This window comes from Equus przewalskii, chromosome 24, assembly GCF_037783145.1.
Source record: "Equus przewalskii isolate Varuska chromosome 24, EquPr2, whole genome shotgun sequence".
NCBI lineage: Eukaryota > Metazoa > Chordata > Mammalia > Perissodactyla > Equidae > Equus > Equus przewalskii.
Window position 1 is genome coordinate 28,557,435 of NC_091854.1, and position 17,177 is coordinate 28,574,611.

The window sequence follows — 17,177 nt, forward strand, 5'->3', positions numbered from 1 at the left end:
ACAAGTGAAGGGAGTCCCAGAAGTCCTGCCCCTTCTTGCCTTGAGGGAGTCTCCTGGCACGGCAGAGCGGGGGCATCCAGGAAGAGCCTGGTGGCTTGCTGAGTTGAGGAGCTGGGGATGAGAGCTCAAGGGGATCTGGGCAACTAGGATTCACGGATAGAGCACCAGAGAGCAGAGAGCTGAACAGACAGGGGACCCCGGGACTGGCAGAAGGTGCGCCTTGAGTGCGAAGGCGTGTCTGATGAGTAGGACAAGTGCTGAAGAACTCGTGCAGGGGAAGCAACTCCCCATGGCCAGGGAAAGGGCCATCTGCAAGGACCGGAGCCAACAGCGCCTGATGCTCACACAGGGCCGGGACTGGCGCCTCTTCGCCCCAGCCAGACTGGAAAACCTCAAGATTTATGGAGCATTGGGTAGACACACAGGTCTTGCTTCAATAGGGGGAAAAATGGCACTAGAGCGATCCTGTTCCAAACCTGCCGAATAAATCTTAAAGGCAAGACCTAAAAGGATAAATCCGTTTCCAAGGAACTTAACTATATTCCAGAACAAAGCTCAAGGCTATTTATAGGAACACAAAAATATCCAGCACAATCCGTCAGAGACCTCTGGAAGTAGATGCATGCCCAAATTGATACTGGGACCATACGTGACTAATAAATACGAGAAAAGATGTTCAACCTTCCTAGGAACCCAGGAAATAGGAAAGAAAACAGCAAGACGTCTGGGAGGGTTTCACCGGAAGAGGAATGTGGTCAGAACATCTTTCAACTAATGCACGTTTATTACATTCAAAATTCTAATGTGGCATGGGATTCTCAGGGTAGGCTCAAGACAGAAATAGTCCATATTTTTATTTTTAAAAATACTGAGATAATAGAGTAATACAACAATTCTAAGATTTAAGAACAAAATCTCAAGTACAAAGATCTCAGTGTTACCTCAGTATTTCTAGAGGAATACTGGAATACTAAAAAAAATAGCATTTTAATCACATTTTCTGAGATTCCCCCACACTCTGAAAAAACATTTTAGATATTTTGAGAACCATGCAGTGTAAATTAGAGTCACAGAGGTTGCAGGCTTGGTATTTTCCATTCTCACCAGAATATAAAGCTAAATGAAATTAGCAGGTCTGTTATCAGAGTGCCAGAGAAAATACTTTCCATTCTCATCACAACTTAGCTCACAGACCCACACAGTTGACTGTGTCTGAGTTGAAACCAGTAGCACAAGCTATAGATGGACCAATAATCTAATCATGGCCTACCAGGCTGCTTCCCTTTCTGACACTGTAGGGGCCTTCTATTTTCTTCAGGGAAGGTCTGGGGTGAGTGGTTGACAAAGAGAACGTTTCTGTTGAACCATTTAATTACTTAGCTTCTGAGTACATTCCACATCAGGGCCAACATTCTGGCCGAGTTCTGGAAATGAACAAGGGCCTGGCATCGCTCAGACTGGCATCAGTTACCCTTGCTCATGTGGTTTCTGTAAGTGAGAGCGTTGATGCTGGGTACCACTGACAGTGAAGGGGAAAAGTCCCAAATCTCCTCTGGGAACCTGGAGGCCAGATGGACTGTGTGGGAGGGGAAGCTTTAAGGAAAACTGGAGGAGAGTGTGATGGAGGAATGAGGGAAGAGGGAGGGGATTTGCCCCGTCCAGCTCCCAGCCTCTCTTCCGGAGCCTGACACCCTCTTGTCCTCCACAGCTTCCCTGGCTTTTCTTTCTACAGGTCTGGGTCAATTCTTTGTGACCTCACCCCTCCTCCCCTAGGATAATTTATTTTGTCCAGGGCTTTCACAATCATTCTATCTTGGAGAGACCCAAGCCAGAAGGAGAGAGGACCCTCAGTCCTCCAGCTAGCCCTCTCCCCAGGGGGAGAACTTCACAGGGCAAAATGGAGGACACGATGGTGACCTTATGTCATGGGAAGAATGAGAAGGAAGAGGAGGAGCAGGAGGAGGAGGAAGGGCAGGAGGAGCAGGCAGAGAAAAGGGGGGAGGAAGAAAACAATAAGGAAGGGAGGGGGGAGAGGAGGAAAGAGAACAGTAGACCTTGGCTACCCAATACTGGCATTGTCACTTTGCTGTGTTATTGTAATCACTACTCAGAACTGGGAGGTACTTTAAAACACACAGACCACATTTGTTTTAATGGAAAATTCAGATACATTGAAATCCAAAAATTAGTAAAATCTAGGCTGCAATTTGCCATACTGAAAATGTTTTCTAGTCTACACCAAGGGTTGCCACACTTTGTTTCTAAAGAGGCAGAGAAGTATTTTAGGCTTTGTGGGCTGGGAGGTCTCTGTCACAACTATTCCACTCAATCATTGTAAAGCAAAAGCAGCCAAGACAATAGATGAATGGATGGATGTGGTTGTGTTCCAATAAAACTTTATTTACACAACAGCCAGTGGTCTGGCCCTCTGGCCATACTTTGCCAACTTCTGGTCTACACAAGGCCTTTTTTTGTCTTTTTATAATTTGAAAAAAGGTATTTAAAATATTAAGAAAAACACGTTATTCATAGAAAAGCTGTATGTTCATTGTAAAAACAATTCACGCAGAATAAAAAAGTGTAGGTTACCTGAAACGTCACCACCCTGAGAAAATCAATTACCATTTACAAACATCACTGCAGATATACTCACACAGACGTGTGTGTGTGTGTGTGTGTGTGTGTGTGTGCGCGCGTGCTTTTTTCACACATGGGCGGGAAATTCTATGCATGCTCTTCTGTAACCTGTTTTCTATACTCAAAAATACATTCGGGGCATCTTTTCATGTCAGTATCTTTGGATCTACATCTTTTCACAGGGTGCTGTCGATGGAGATGCCCTATCTCCTCTGGTGGACACTTGGGTTGCTTCCCCCGGTGACAGTCTCCACATCTCCACCTCCTAGTTGACCACTGGTTGAACCTCTCCAACGATGGGAAATTTGCTAACTTTTGAACCCATATATTTGACCTCAGACAACAGTGTCTGGGGATTTCTGCTCTCCAGAGGTAGAGGGCCAAGCTCTGTAATAAGCCAGAAAGCTCATTTTGGGTTATTAATCAACTAACTTGAGTTAGTTTCTCAATTCTGGGCCACTCCTGCCAAGCCTGTGGAGGTCCCACCCATTTGAAGATGGAACTGTTGTTGAATTGCCTACTGATACATAGCCACCATTTTGGTCATAGCTCCTGCCTGTGGCGAAACACGTTTCAACAAGCTCCCTGGGGATTTCCACGATTGTGGGTGCTTCTCACTGACCTAACTTCTGCATGAGAAGATGGCAGCCTCTGACTCAGCAGAAAAACCAGTTTGTGAAACACTTACCCAGGTGATCTATTCAACAGGAGGGAGCTCTCCAGAACTTCCAGGGCAGGTTCAGGCAGAGCGTGGCCATGTGCACAGGACATGTAAGATCCCTAGGGAGCAAAGCTGCCACCCCAGAACAAGTCTGTGAAGATTGCTCCCCCGCCGACTGACTGATTTGTCTCATTTCTTCATCTTTCTTCACGCGTCTCTTTCTGACCAATGACTTAGAGTGTTGTTATTGAATATTGAATAGAAATTCCCAGAAGTGGAGCTTCACATAGGAATTGCAATTAATTTTAAAAATCAGTTGTCCTGAGTTGTAAGGACAGCTTGCTTGCTTCATGAGGAATTATAGAGCAAAGAAAGCCATCTCTTTCTAACAATGTAATTTCCATAGAGTTGGGACTTTAGAGACTATTCTCTTATAATCCCTTTACTGTAAAGACAAACAAAGGTTCAGTAAAGTTAAGTAATTGCCCCAAATTCACACAGCTTGTTAGTGGCAAGGCCAGGACTTACTCTCAAAGGCCTCATCTCGTTACGCATAATATTTTACTTTACTGCTCTGCCGCTCTTTCATAGGCAGCTGCTTTATTTTGATTGATTGATTGATTGATTGGTTGACTGATCCATCTGTCTTGAGTGCCATTGGAGGGGTGGAAAATTGTTGAGCCAGAACATAAAAAGCGAAGGAAAAAAGAGTTTAAAAAAAGTCTGGAGAAAGAAAAAATAGGAAACTGAATGGGCTCATAGCGTGAGGAAGGTCGAGAGCAACCAAGAATGGCCCCAGGGCTCCCTGGGGACCCGGGGTCAGGCCCTCCAGGGCTGTGCTGAGTATTCCTCTTACGTCTGGCTCTGAGGCCACTCGAGATCTCAGAGGTGACCCGCCCAGAGTGTATACTGGGGAGCCTCTCCCACATCCGCACTCAGCACTGACACACTATTCCCAGGCTGCTGGCAATACAGGCTCCTGACCATTCACAGCTGTGTCCATCAGTGGGCATCGCCCTCGGGGAACTGCTCTGCCTAAGGCTCACCTCTGCCCAGGAAGGCAGGATACGGAGAGACAAAGGCCCAGGCCGCTGCACTCGATTTGGTCCAACTCTGAAGAACCAGTCCCCTGCAGTCGCCCTGGGCCATAGGCTCAGCTGTAACCACGCAGAGAGGCAGCCTCTGCCTCTGCCCAATCCTGCCAGCCCCACTTCCTTACAGGTGTATCTTTTTAACCACTCGCCAATAAACCTTCTTCACGCAAGGTATGTTTCCAGGTAACTCAATCTAAGGTATCGCCCAAATTCACACTCACTGTCAGAATTGGGACTAACCTCAGGTTTCCTGCCCCATCATCTTGTTAACCTAAACCATTCTCAGCTGCTAGACCTCTTTCTGTGGCTAAAGCTCTTCACGTACAACTTGACATAACCCATTCCCCTACAAGACAGGCCTCCCAAGGTGTGATGCTGACGACCAGTGTGTTATACAAGATGATTTTGGTAGTACTTGGAATGGGCTGGTCTTTACTTTAATAGTTATCTTAGCTTTCGATTCCCCAGCAGCAGACCCTGAGATGAGGACTCAAGGGAAAACGATTTATTAGCATCCAGGCCAGCTTCATTGATGTGAAACCTGTAGCATCACATACCGGTGCAGTCACACAGGGCTCCATGCTTGGCTTGATACTTTGTTGTTTCCTTCTTGAAATTCTTTTTTTTTTTGGTGAGGCAGATTGGCCCTGAGCTAACATCTGTTGCCAGTCTTCCTCTTTTTGCTTGAGGAAGATTGTCCCCGAGCTAACATCTGTGCTAATCTTCCTCTATTTTGTATATAGGACGCCACCACAACATGTCTTCATGAGCAGTGTGTAGGTCCACGCCCAGGGTCCAAACTTGCCAATCCCAGGCTGCCAAAGCGGAGCACACAAACTTAACCACTACACCACTCAAGGCCCCTCCATTTTGAAATTCTTAATAATTTATGAACATGTTTTCATTTTGTATCAGAGCCTGCAAATCCCATAGCTGGTCCTGATTAGGACATGTTCCTAGGACACACTGGTAGGGGAGCGGGAATCAGGACCCAGGAGAGTGAGAAGGGAAAGCAAGAATGTGATGTAAGGCAAAGTCCCATGGGGAGGGGAGAGAATTTGGCCCCAACTGGTAGGAAGCTCTGTAGACAGTGGAGATCCACCCAGAGTTGTCCCAAAGGGGGGGAGGGGACAAAGGAACTGGAGTATTTATAGCTCTGTACTCCTCAGTCACTGACTAAAGGCTGGGGCTTGGAGGGAGGGACATTAATTCCCAGGCACTTCCAGCTGTCCTGTGCGCAGGCAAAGCAAATCCTGCAGCTGAGGATGGTGCTCTGACCAGGAGATGCAGTACCGGTTGTGGGAATGAAGGCACACCTGGAGACCATTTGCGTGAAACTGGAAGAGGATGGGTAGGGCCATGGCGGAACACTGATATTGATTGCTGGAGTCAGGATGTACTCTAAGGTTTGTCTCCACCCTGACAAACAGAAAGCAGACACCTAGGGAGATGCAGGAAGACTGCCGAATGGTAAGATTTCTGCTCATCCATCTTCTTTTTGAGTAAAAGACTGAGGCTTTACTTATCAAACCCACAATTTCATGGTTGGAACTACTAACAGCAAGGATAATATATGTAAGAAATAACAAAAGCAAGCCAATCAAAAATATCAATTAAAAATCATATAGGAGGTACACTGATGTAAGGGTGGAATGTGAACGATGGGAATTTGGACAGATCAGCAGAGTAGAAAGCACTGGATCCAGGGCTGTGGGTAAAACACCACATCTGGGGCCAGGCACCTTGGGTTTGAATTCTGGCTCCGCCACTTTTGGACTGCACGGCTTAACCTGCCCGTGCCTACCTGCTAGTGTTATTAGGAGGATTAAAAGAGTCAGTGTATGCAGAACACTTAAAACACCTGCCAGGTAGGAAGTGGTGAATGTCAGCTCTTATTATTCCTGCCTTGCTACTAACCAGATCCGTGCTTCTCAAACTGTCTGTGGCATTTTATTTTCAATCTCTTGCGGGCTGATGCTTTTGAACGACATGATAAATACAAAAGGGATAATGAGAAAAATGAAATAAAAGAAATATATAAAAGACAAGGCCATATTTTTAGTTATTAGATAGAATAGGCAGAAAATTACTCAGTCAAATTGCTATAAAAGTTTCTACACGCTCATCTTCAATTCCTATGCTTATCCCATTACAGATGGGTAACAGTTTCCAGATGGTCACGGTTCTGTGGTCCACACTTTGAACAGTACTGAATTAGAAAACCTTTGATAAGCCACTTAAGTTTTTAGTGCCTCAGTTTCCAGGTTTTTGTAAGAAACAAATGAGATTATGTACATGATAATCGGTTAGCACTTACTAAACTACACAGCCCCCCAGAAAAGGCAGTGAGTGGTAAGGCTGTTGAAGTTGCTTCCACAGTCTGCAGGCAAAAGATACAAACCTCAGCATAGGACCATCTCAGGCCCTGTTGGCATCAGCTGCTCGGTTTAGGGTGGAGCCTTTGAACTGTCATCATCTGTGCGTGAATCAGTCAAGCATTTCCTACCACTGGACAGAGAGGGAAATAAAGGCTGCCCCCAGGAGGCTGTGGCTTGCACCCAACCACCACTGCCATCCACAGTTTGCAAAGACCACACTCCTGGGGCAAGACATCCAACCACACACTTCCTCCAACGTTAGCATCCCTTCTGCACTCTGCTCAAACGATTTTCCGGAGGATGACCCTTGAGTAGGGGTCAGGAGGAAGCTAAGAGTGAAGACAATGTCCTCACGGCAGCCCTTGGCTCCCAGCTCCCCTTGGCTTCCCTTCTCTTTACTTGGTGAAAGCCAACACGCAGACATCCCTCACCAACACTTCTAGACTCCATTTCAAACATGGACTCTGCCCACACTGGTTCTAAATGACCTACTTTGGCCTCACCTTCTCTTTTTTCTCCACCCTGTCAAACAAGAAAGCAGATACCTAGGAATTTGCGGGAAGTCTGCTGAATGTAAGATTTCTGCACATCCCTCTTCTGGACTCTCTCTGGACTCTTCGAGGGTGAGCTCCCTGTCTGATGCATCTTTGTAACTCCCCCATCACCTTCAGCACCATGCTTGGCACACGGCAGGTGTTCAATGAATGTTTGTTGAATGGCTATACGTTTGAACGGTTTGAAGTCTCTAGAAATAGAAGTGGCTCTTCAAACTACCCGACCTGAATCCATCCAGAAAAGACCAACCAAATCCAACTATTACGCACAACTCTGCCAGGTACTGGGCATTCGGAGACACAAATTTTACCGGGGAGAGATGGAGGGGAAGCTCAAGACGGGCGGATGGACTTCAAATTCAACAGTCCGCAGTTATAGCTCCACTTTCTGGGAAACAAAATCTCTCCGTTGCCCCAGGGCCCTTTAAATTTTACTGTGACTGTTTTCTTAAGAAATTCCTGGAGCAGAGCCTAACTTTTGTGTAGGGGGTTGGCAGCCAGCATATTCGCGGCCCAGGGGACGCTTGGCATAAGGGTTGGCCAGGCGTTCGCACGCGAAGGAACCTTCCAAGGAGTCGGGGCGGCCCCGTGGAGGGTCGTGAAGCGGGGGTGTCCGCGAGTCCTTGGACGCCAGGGCCTCCGTGAATTCCGAGAAGGGAAAATGGGGACGGCCAAGGCGGCCAGACGTTTGCGGAGCCGCCCAGCCCGCGGCCGCTCCCCTCCGCCGGCCCGGGACGACGCGGGCTCGGCGGCCGAAGCCGGGCGGGCCGGGGCGCCGGCCGCAGGGAGGGGGCCGGGCCGCGGAGGGAGGCCGGGCCGCGCCCCGCCCGTCGGGCTGTGCGCCCCGCCTCCCCGGGCGGGCGGAGCCGGCCGGCGGAGAGGAGGCGGAGGGCGCTCGGAGCCGTCGCCAGGAGCCCTTGGAGACCGAGTCCCGGCGGCGGCGGCGGCGGGGCGGCAGCGCAGGCGGGTGAGCGGCGGGCCGGTCCCCGCGGGGACGGGCGCAGCGCGGGGTGGCGGCCGGCTGGCGGGGGGCCGCCCCGAGTCCCCGGGGCTGGGAAGCGAGGCGGAGGGAGGGAGCGGAGGAAGGAAGGAAGGAGGGAAGTGTCCCGGAGGGCGGGGACTGGTCGGGACGCGGGGCGCCGGAGGGGGGGAGGCCCGGGACGCGAGCCCGGGAGGCGGCCGGCGCGCTGGCCTCGACGGGCGGCCGGGGCGCGGGCAGTGGGCCCCTCGGGCCCGGGCGGGGGCGGGGGCAGGTCTCGGCGCGCGCTGCCTCCTCGCCGGCGCGCGGCCGTCCCCGGCTGGGTGGGGAGGCCCGGTGTGCCCGGCCCTTGCTCGCGGCGGGGCCGGCTTTGGGGGAGAGCGGGCATCTGGGGGGCCCGGGCGCCACGCCCCTCTCCCCTACTTTCTTCCTTCTGGGGGCCGGCGAGCGGCTGCGCAGCCCTGGAGGGCGCGCGGCGCTGGGGACTGGCGGGGACTTGGGGGGCGCGGCGAGGGGACCCCGGGCCGCCCCTCCCGTGGGGACCCCGGCAGCCAGGGATCCCGAGCGGGTGTTGCAGGTAGTATAGGAGGTCAGGACTCAGACAGGAGTCTTGCGTGAATTTTTTTAAAGGATTCCTAGACCCTTACTACTTGAGTCAGGGGCATTTCCTCTTCTTTTTAAAATTTTAACTAGGGCATATCAATTAAAGCTAATTTTAAAACGCTGTGACTGGCGTCTCCCGACACTCGGTTGTCCCTCGCCGGGTGTTTCTATCTTGTGAACTTGGCTTAAGCCATTCATAACTTTCGAAAAGGAACTCGGGCTTCTCGTTAAATCTCCGCCTTGGAACAAAACTTTGGACGACCGAAATCGGAGTGAAGGAGCTGCGGAGGCCTGTCATCTTGGTGGTCACCCCTGTCCGGGCGTAGTTGTATACAAACAGGAGCACAGAGAAGGAAATGGCCAAAACCCGGGGAGAAGGGAGGTCCCCTGCGCCCACGTGTCAGGGCACGTTTCATGGCTGCTGCGAGTGGAAACAGACCGGGAGTTTATTAGACCTTGTGGAGCTGGACCAACTTCACAGGGTTAGCTTCCTTCCCATCAGTTATTTCCTCTCCCCGCTGCTGTCTCCGCTGACACTGTTTATGTTTCCTGGGGCTCTTGTAGCTTCCTCTGAATAGATTGTCTGTAATGCATCTTTTGGCTGTTGTCGGAGGCGGGGTCCGTGGCTGTGTGTCCTGTGCTTTGGAAGCGGAGTTTGGCTCCGTTTCGAAAGCGCTGGCCCCACGCTGCACCTCGCCGGCTCCTCAGCCCGGCGTGAGTGATGGCAGGATGGCGGCCTCACCTCGGAGAACCAGGAAGGCAGGCAGCGCGCCGAGGGCCGGGCTGGGCTGGGCTCGGCTGTTGCCAAAACAATCACGTTCAAGTAAGGAGCCGTTTTGTTTTTTTAAAAAAAATAACCAAATTGTGTGTATCAGCAAGCCCCTTTTTCAATAAACAAACATGTGATTCACACACCCACTGTTTCTAAAAGTAATCAGACGTTTTACAGAGATTTCAGGGATAAAAGGACTTAAATGTTTCTGCCTTCTTTGCCTTCCCTAACAGTTAACCAGCACCGTAAAACCCTGGTTTAGTCCCACAAATGCCCAACAATCCAACGACTGTGCCTCTAGACCTTATAAAAGATGCAGTCCTATTTTTACTGTGTTTAACCCAGGTCATTTACTGAGTATTGAGCCGCAACAGCATTTCGATTTGTGTGGAAATACGTAAAAATATGAGTGTGTTTCACGAGAGACTGAAAAGATTAATTATTATAAAAACTTTCTGTGTGGCGAGCTCCGGTGTCGTTTGAAAGACTAGCTCTCCAACAGTGAGGTTGGCAGTGTTGGGCTTCTGTTGTCACTTGTTGAGGGTCATGGGGGGGTTTGTCAAGTTGTGAGGGCAAAGAGGTTTAATTAAAACGCTTGAAGAAATGGTTAGCCGATACCAGATCAGTTTTGTTTTTTTAATGTTGCAAACCTCTCTCGGAGAGGAAAAGAAAGTTTCAGATTTAGAATTGTCTCATTTATTGTGTTGGATTTCTATTGGGTGTGTTGTTTTTGTTTTAAGTTTTATATGTCAACTTAAGCTTAATCTAGGGAGGTAAATCGTGGAAACCAAATAAAATTTTTCTGAGGCCTGATTTGGAAGAGAAGAGTTTAACGGTTTGGGGGTGTGGGTTTTGGTGTCAGACAGACCTAGATGGGAATATTAGTTGCTTAACCTTTTTCAGTCTGATTTGTAAAATGGAGATTAAGGTGGTCTCTATCTCTAGGGTTTTTATGAAAGTATATGAAATAATCTTTGGAAAACACTTTATGAACTCACAGTTAATGTTCAAAATTATTAGGTATTTTATTTATTTAGCTTACTTTAGCAGCAGGCTACGGATAAATTACAAGATGGCAGCTTGAACTTTCTGGAGATGCTAGATTGCATAATTTTAAATTCCATAGGAGGTACCTGATTATATAGCTAGATAACTAGATAGATGGAGCTAGAGATATAGAGATGCGTGTTAATATTTCTGTACATTTGTGTGTCATGTTTCTACCATAACAGTATGGAAATTATGATTAATGGATTAATAGTTTTAATATGCTTTTAAAGCTGAAGTTACAGTCATATAATATTTTTAGAGCCAGGCAGTCAGAAACATTTCATTAATCATCTTTAAATTTAAAGAGAAGTTACATTTCGAATAGTCGTGTTTATTAGCCCTGGGTAGGAAATTAAACCAGAAACAGAAGTATTAGTCTTTAACCAAGTATGATTTTTAATTAAAGTATGAAAAAATGTGACCCAAGGATATCCAGTTATTTACTTTTTCATATACTGATGTCCAGTGCCAACAGATAAGCTGTAAGAGTTTAGGATTGACTGGGAGTGTTTCCTAAATGTTCTGTAGGAGCCTTGTGACTGACTGTAAACTTTTGTGAGAAGGGGTGTTCAGTCAATTAGGGGAATCTGCTCATCGTGTGATTGAATCATTTGCAACCTTTTGAAAATGCTTTCACCTTTAAAACAAACCCTTTTGCAAGCCTGTTGCTTTTTCGTACTGCACATCAGGTGCACAGGATTGCATTGATCCCAGGCGTAGCTTGTGCCACAGGTGGCTTCTCATTTTACTAATGGCTCCACAGGGACTGTGCTTTATAATATTTTTAATAACTGTAAAGGGTACAGTGTTATTATGAATCGTTTCTTGCCTATGACATTCTGCTCTGAAGCAGTGCAGGACGTGGTTGAATAAATTATTGATTCTTTTCACTCCTAGAACATCATAGCATAGTGATGGATCCCTGGCTTATGCTTCTAGGTAGAGTGTGGGCAAGTTACTTAATATCTCTGTGCGTCAATGAGGTGTTGTGAGGAATAAATGAGTTAATCTTTCTAAAGCATTTAGAAGAGTGCCTGGCACTGTCTATGTGCAATAAATATTAACATGAAGTTACTACTTCCTGAAATTTTCTCTTTCTAAGTGTTATGTAATGAGCCTGTATTATTTTTGTAACAGGAAAACAGCTATACAAAATTTTAATGTTTCCCAAAAATCTTAAAAAGCTCAGTAATTTAAAAAGTCCTGCCAAACAGTGCTTATGAAGTAAGAGAATATAATTAGGCAATTGTTGCATCTTTTAAATGTGAAATGAATCACAATGTTAATTTGTTAACAAATTAATTCTCCTAGATCTCAATCCCATTTTACTTTCTTATTAGAACCTTAAAAAAAAAACCCCATAATCCAGGGGCTGGCCCGGTGGCGCAGTGGTTAAGTGTGCACGTTCCACTTCTGCAGCCCGGGGTTCGCGGGTTTGGATCCCAGGTGCGGACATGGCACCGCTTCGCAAGCCATGCTGTGGTAGGTGTCCTGCATATAAGGTAGAGGAAGATGGGCACGGATGTTAACTCAGGGCCAGTCTTCCTCCCGCAAAAAGAGGAAGATTGGCAGCAGACGTTAGCTCAGGGCTAATCTTCCTCAAAAAAAAAAAAAAATCCCTAATCCATAGTGTCCATGTTATAGGGGCAGAAGGAGAAGAGCAGTGGGCATAGTTACGGTGCATTATTACAGTTACAACCAGGTTTAAAAAAAGTTAAACTGATCTTAGAAAAGGAAGTCTCAAAGAAAGTATGGACAGGTGGACAGTGGGATTATGGTGCTTTCCCCTTTTCTCCCTCCATTTTCCCCAGTGAACATGTATCTATAATAACAGTAATCCATTTGTGTAACAGTTACTCAATAAAAACTCTGGTTTATTAGCTACAAATAGCAGGATTTTGTTGTTTTAGAAAAAAACACCAGCTTGCATAGCAGTTGAAGGTCCTTAAGTTAATGTGAAAACCCTCATAGTGAAAACTGTTTGGCTGTAAAAGAGAGGCCCTTTCGGATGTTTGTAGGTTTAGCTTCATCAGAGATGTTTGAAATTAGGTTCTGCACACTGACCAAGGCCACTAACCTTGACTCTGCAGAAGTTGTCACTTCCCAGAGCCGGGCTCTGCATTGCCGAGCTGTGTCCACACGGCATCTTCACTGTGTCCGATGCCTCCAAGACAGTCTTGAGGAAGACAGAAGTGTGCTTAGCTGAAGCAGAAAGTTCGAGAGATAAAAGATACAGCAGAGTCATGTGATTCCATGCACTGAGCTGTTCTGCATCCTGGGCCCTGGTCCAAGCCGTTTACAGATGTGAACTTGCTGAGCCCTTACAGCAGCCAGGGGAGGAAGCTGAGGCTCCCTCAGTGGCAAGGCCATCGTTCGACCCAGAGGTTCTGCCTGCACGCCCCATGCTCTGAGCACTCTGCTAGGAGCTGCCGTGGAGGGGCGTCCAGCCAAAACTGGGGAAGGGAACTTCATGGAGGAAGTCCCTTTAGAAGCTATCAATCAAACCAAGAGCAACAGAGGAGAGGGCTCCTTTCAGGGGTGAGAGGACCACCCGGAGGAGAATTCGAGGTGCCTTCCATTGGGCTCACCCCTCTTCGGCCATAGATGTTGAACTTCCAGAATTGCCTCAGAGACCCAGCAGGCCTGAAGCGCTCTGTGAACTCGGCCTCTCCCGTCCCTGGACTCTTCAGCAGGGCCTTGAGGGTACAGACGAAGGCACTGGCGTGCCAGGTCCTGTTCTGGAACCAGCCCCCAGGAGCAGGTCCTGCCCTCTCACAGGAACGAGAGGAGAGTGGTAAGCAGGTGGCTTGGATCCAGGGCAGAGCGTGGAGGTGATTTGACTGAAGTTACTTCTAGCTGGGTTATTCCTTTTATTGCCGAGTCTCTTGAAAATCATTTCTACTGTCACTTGCATGTTTGGTTTATCCTGTCAGGTTTATTGGGTATCATAAAAGTGCTTAGCTGTGAGTGTCTGGTTGCCATCCTCTGAGAAGGAGGGTTTTTGTCTTCTTTTAATGGGTCTGCATTTCAGAGGATTACTGTGTAATAAAAACCAGGGTGTTGCAGACTGTTAAGACTTTCGCTACTTTCCACTCTGCTGGAGAATTAGGAGCTAAAAGAATTCTTTTAGTTCTGTCTTGGTGAATCAGTTACTAAGAATCTTTTGTAATTTTTCACATTCACTGATTGTAAGCAGGTGACTTTGGGGCCGGAGGGTCAGGAGGCCTTATGATCCTCGTGCTTTCTTACAGAATGGACTCCCATTCCCATTGTGGTCGATGTCACGTAACTGACACAGGATCCCCTCTGGCTGACTGACGAGAGAAGCGCAGCTTCTAGTTTGGCATGGGTGGGCATCATCACGGATGCTCACTGGAGTGCGCTCTGAGTCAGTCGTCTTCTCTGCTCTTGCATTCCATGTGTAGAGAGTTGCCTTCATTCCCAACGGCTGTGTGCAAACCCGCATGAGCCCATTGGGAGTGGAATGTTAACTTTACCGAAGTAGAATAAGCAGGCTTCTATTTAGATGCTACCAGCCAAGATGTCCCTGAGCACTGGACATTAAACCCTCAGCCCCCACTGGGACCCTTTGACTAAGATCCCAAGCTTGCAGTGACCTTAAATTTTGTCTGTTTTTCTGGGAGAAATGATTGCAGAGAAGCAACAGAGTTCAGCTCTCAGTGTGAGCTAAGTCTAAGGATGGAAAGAGGAATCAAACTCCAAAAGCTGCCTGGACTTGATTGAGGCTTAGTGAGGACTTGATGGATAGAAAACCATCACGCCAGATTTATTCAATCAGAATCTCGGGCAAATTGAAAGAGTATTGAAACCAGCAGGCCTGTCCTGTGCCTGCACTGCTGAAACCCTTTGAGTTAGACCTCCGGGCTTCACATGGGTGGACAGGTCATGACTGGCAGCTCAGACTTGTCAGGGGAGGGTTACATGTCTGGCCAAGAAGCGGAAAGATTGGATTGTGGCTTCTTGACAGAGCTTCCTTGAACTCTTGTACAGGTTGTTCACTGCACAAGAATGCCTAGCCAAGGAAGCAAGTGAGAACTCAAATCTGCTCAAAAACCATGTGTCCTGGGCTAGAACTGCCTCTGCTGGATGGAACGGGTACTTCTTTCTGACACCGTCAGGCGGGCAAGGCTAGGTCCACTTGGAGGGCTGGCCTGTTTCTGACTCACATGAAGGCATGACGTGGCCAGCAGCTGCTGTGCCTCTCGAGGCCCCATCAGCCACAGTGACCCTCTAAATGCACCCGCAGCCTCTGGCACCTAGTAGGTGCCTAACAAATGCCAGTGGAATGAAGGACTAAAACCATGTTCTTTGCAGTGTGTGCCAGCAAGGTGCACGAGCCAGGGTTCTTTTTTAATCAAAAAAGTAACATCGATTGTGTCTTCTGGGAACTGCACGTTGAGAGGGCCATGTTCCCTGTGGCCGGCTTCCTCCCCCTCAGGGCATCATCTCCTGGGGGCAGTTACTGTTTACTGTCAGTCAAACACCAGCAACATCTCAGTGTCGCCTGATGGTGCCAGGGTCCCTGCTCCCTTCTTGCCCTCCCCCTGAGGAGGGGATGCAGTGGTGCCTCATGGGAATGTGCAGAGGGATTCCTGTTAGTTATTTCTTGGCTGTGGGCCCCCCCCTTGGGACAGGATGCAAAGGACAGTGGCTGTGGGAACCTTCGGAACTCACCTGTGGCTTCCTGTGTGAGAAGACTTTTCTAGTTTAGGGTAAGAAGTGGGGAACCTTGTTGCCAAAGCTATGAAAAACTAAGTCAGGGAGTGTGTCCGTGTCCCCCTCGGTGCCAATTGGCACTTCTCGCAGGCTTTTTCTTTTAAGTCGATCCTTTAGACAGCTGGCTCTCAGAATTCACTTCCTCTTCCTGGCTCCTCTGCGGAGAGGCAGTCCTGCAGCAGGTGAGAGCGGCCATGGCCAGTGGATCAGCCTGAAGCCAGTGGTTCCAGAGAGGACCGTGCTGGTTCCTACTTAGGACCTCGGCCCTCTGCTGCTTCATGGAGAGACCACGGGCGCAGAGACCTGACCGCCCTTCACATCTAATCTGGTTAAATGCAGTCTTCTTCAGGCGAGCTCAGATTCCCAAAATAGCAGGGGAAAAGAATTCCTAACAAAGACTTCCACACAGAATTCCTTTGGATAGCAAATGTACCTGTTGCATTTCCAGTATGATTGGATTTTACAGAATTCCAGGAGTCTCAACTTTTCAGGAATATCTCTCTGTTGAATTAACCAGAATATTCCAGCACCTGCTTTGCCCTGTTTTTTAACATAAATATTTGATAAGCAGCATACTTCAGCCATTACTGTCCAAATCTAGAAAGCAAATAAATGCCCCTGGCAGGCTGCCTGGGAGGTAATCCTAGCCTTTCTGTCTTTGCCGCCCATTCACCTAAGTTCTCTGACTTCCTTCTGGCTGTAATAAATATCAGGGGCTCAGGGACACCCACACCCAGCAGGTGCTATAAAATGGGGCAGAGGTCAACCTCCCCATGCTCGCTGTGCTCGCCTCCTGAACTCTGGACCCGGGTTCTCTGATTCCCTGATGTCTACGTGAGAACTCGCCTGCCTCAGCCCGGGCTCCCCAGACCCTTCTGAGCTGAACTCCTTAGTATTGTGGCTCCCAAGCTGGTCTTGTCCTGTTCTTCACACTCCTGTGAAAAATGACTTATACGAACTCTTCGTTTTTTAAAATTGGTCATGTATTTATATGGTGCAAAAAAACCTCACAACCATATATAAAAAGGTAAACACTGAGGGCTCTTGCTCCCATCCCATCCCCATCCAGGCCTTTCCCCACTCTCTACGGTTTGCACCTTGTAAATACAAGCACGCTAGAATATATACTGTTACTCTTCTCCCTCCTTTCACAAAAGATGATATATTTTATGTACTGTTCTGTACCTTGCTCTTTAAAGTTGGCACTATGTCCCGGAGATCACTCTCTCAGCACTTAGAGCTCTCCCTCCCTCTCTAACAGCACGATAGTTGTCGGTGTCCTGAATGTACCGCGTAGTGCGTTTGACCAACACCGTATTGCTGGACCTTTGGGTTGCTACCCATCTTTCGCTGTTACAAACAGTGCTGTGACAAGTAAAGGTGTAGTAAGTCATTTTGCGTTCGTGCAGGTGTCCCTAAAGGATTGGTTCCCAGAAGTGGGCCTGCCGAATCACAGGGCCCTGTAACCCCCCCGCCCCCAGGAAGGCTGACTCATTTTGCCCTCTCCCCGGCAATGTATTGGATGGCGTGTTTCCCCACAGCCCGCCAGTGAGACGTGTGTCAGCTCTTTTCATTTTTGCTAATCTCGTTGGTGAGAAATAGTAACTTGAAGTCATTTGAATTTTTCGAGTTGTGAGTGAGGTGGAGGTCTGGGGCCGTTTGTACATCTCTTCCTGTGCTCTGTTGTGGCGTGTCTGTCCAGTTGTGGGCAT

General features: G+C 48.2%; 1 protein-coding gene across 4 annotated transcripts in view; it reads left to right on the plus strand.

Moving 5' to 3' along the window:
• Positions 1-5,566: 5,566 nt before the first annotated feature.
• Positions 5,567-17,177, plus strand: part of GNG12 (G protein subunit gamma 12) — a 116,695-nt gene continuing 105,084 nt past the window's right edge. The window contains exon 1 of one of the 4 annotated variants that reach the window (XM_070592334.1): positions 5,567-5,862. The gene's annotated coding sequence lies outside the window, so the exon portion shown is untranslated. Of the gene's footprint in view, positions 5,863-8,147; positions 8,292-9,569; positions 9,730-12,818; positions 13,523-17,177 lie in introns of those variants that run through there. The other 3 variants (XM_070592331.1, XM_070592333.1, XM_070592332.1) reach the window with 3 other exon arrangements.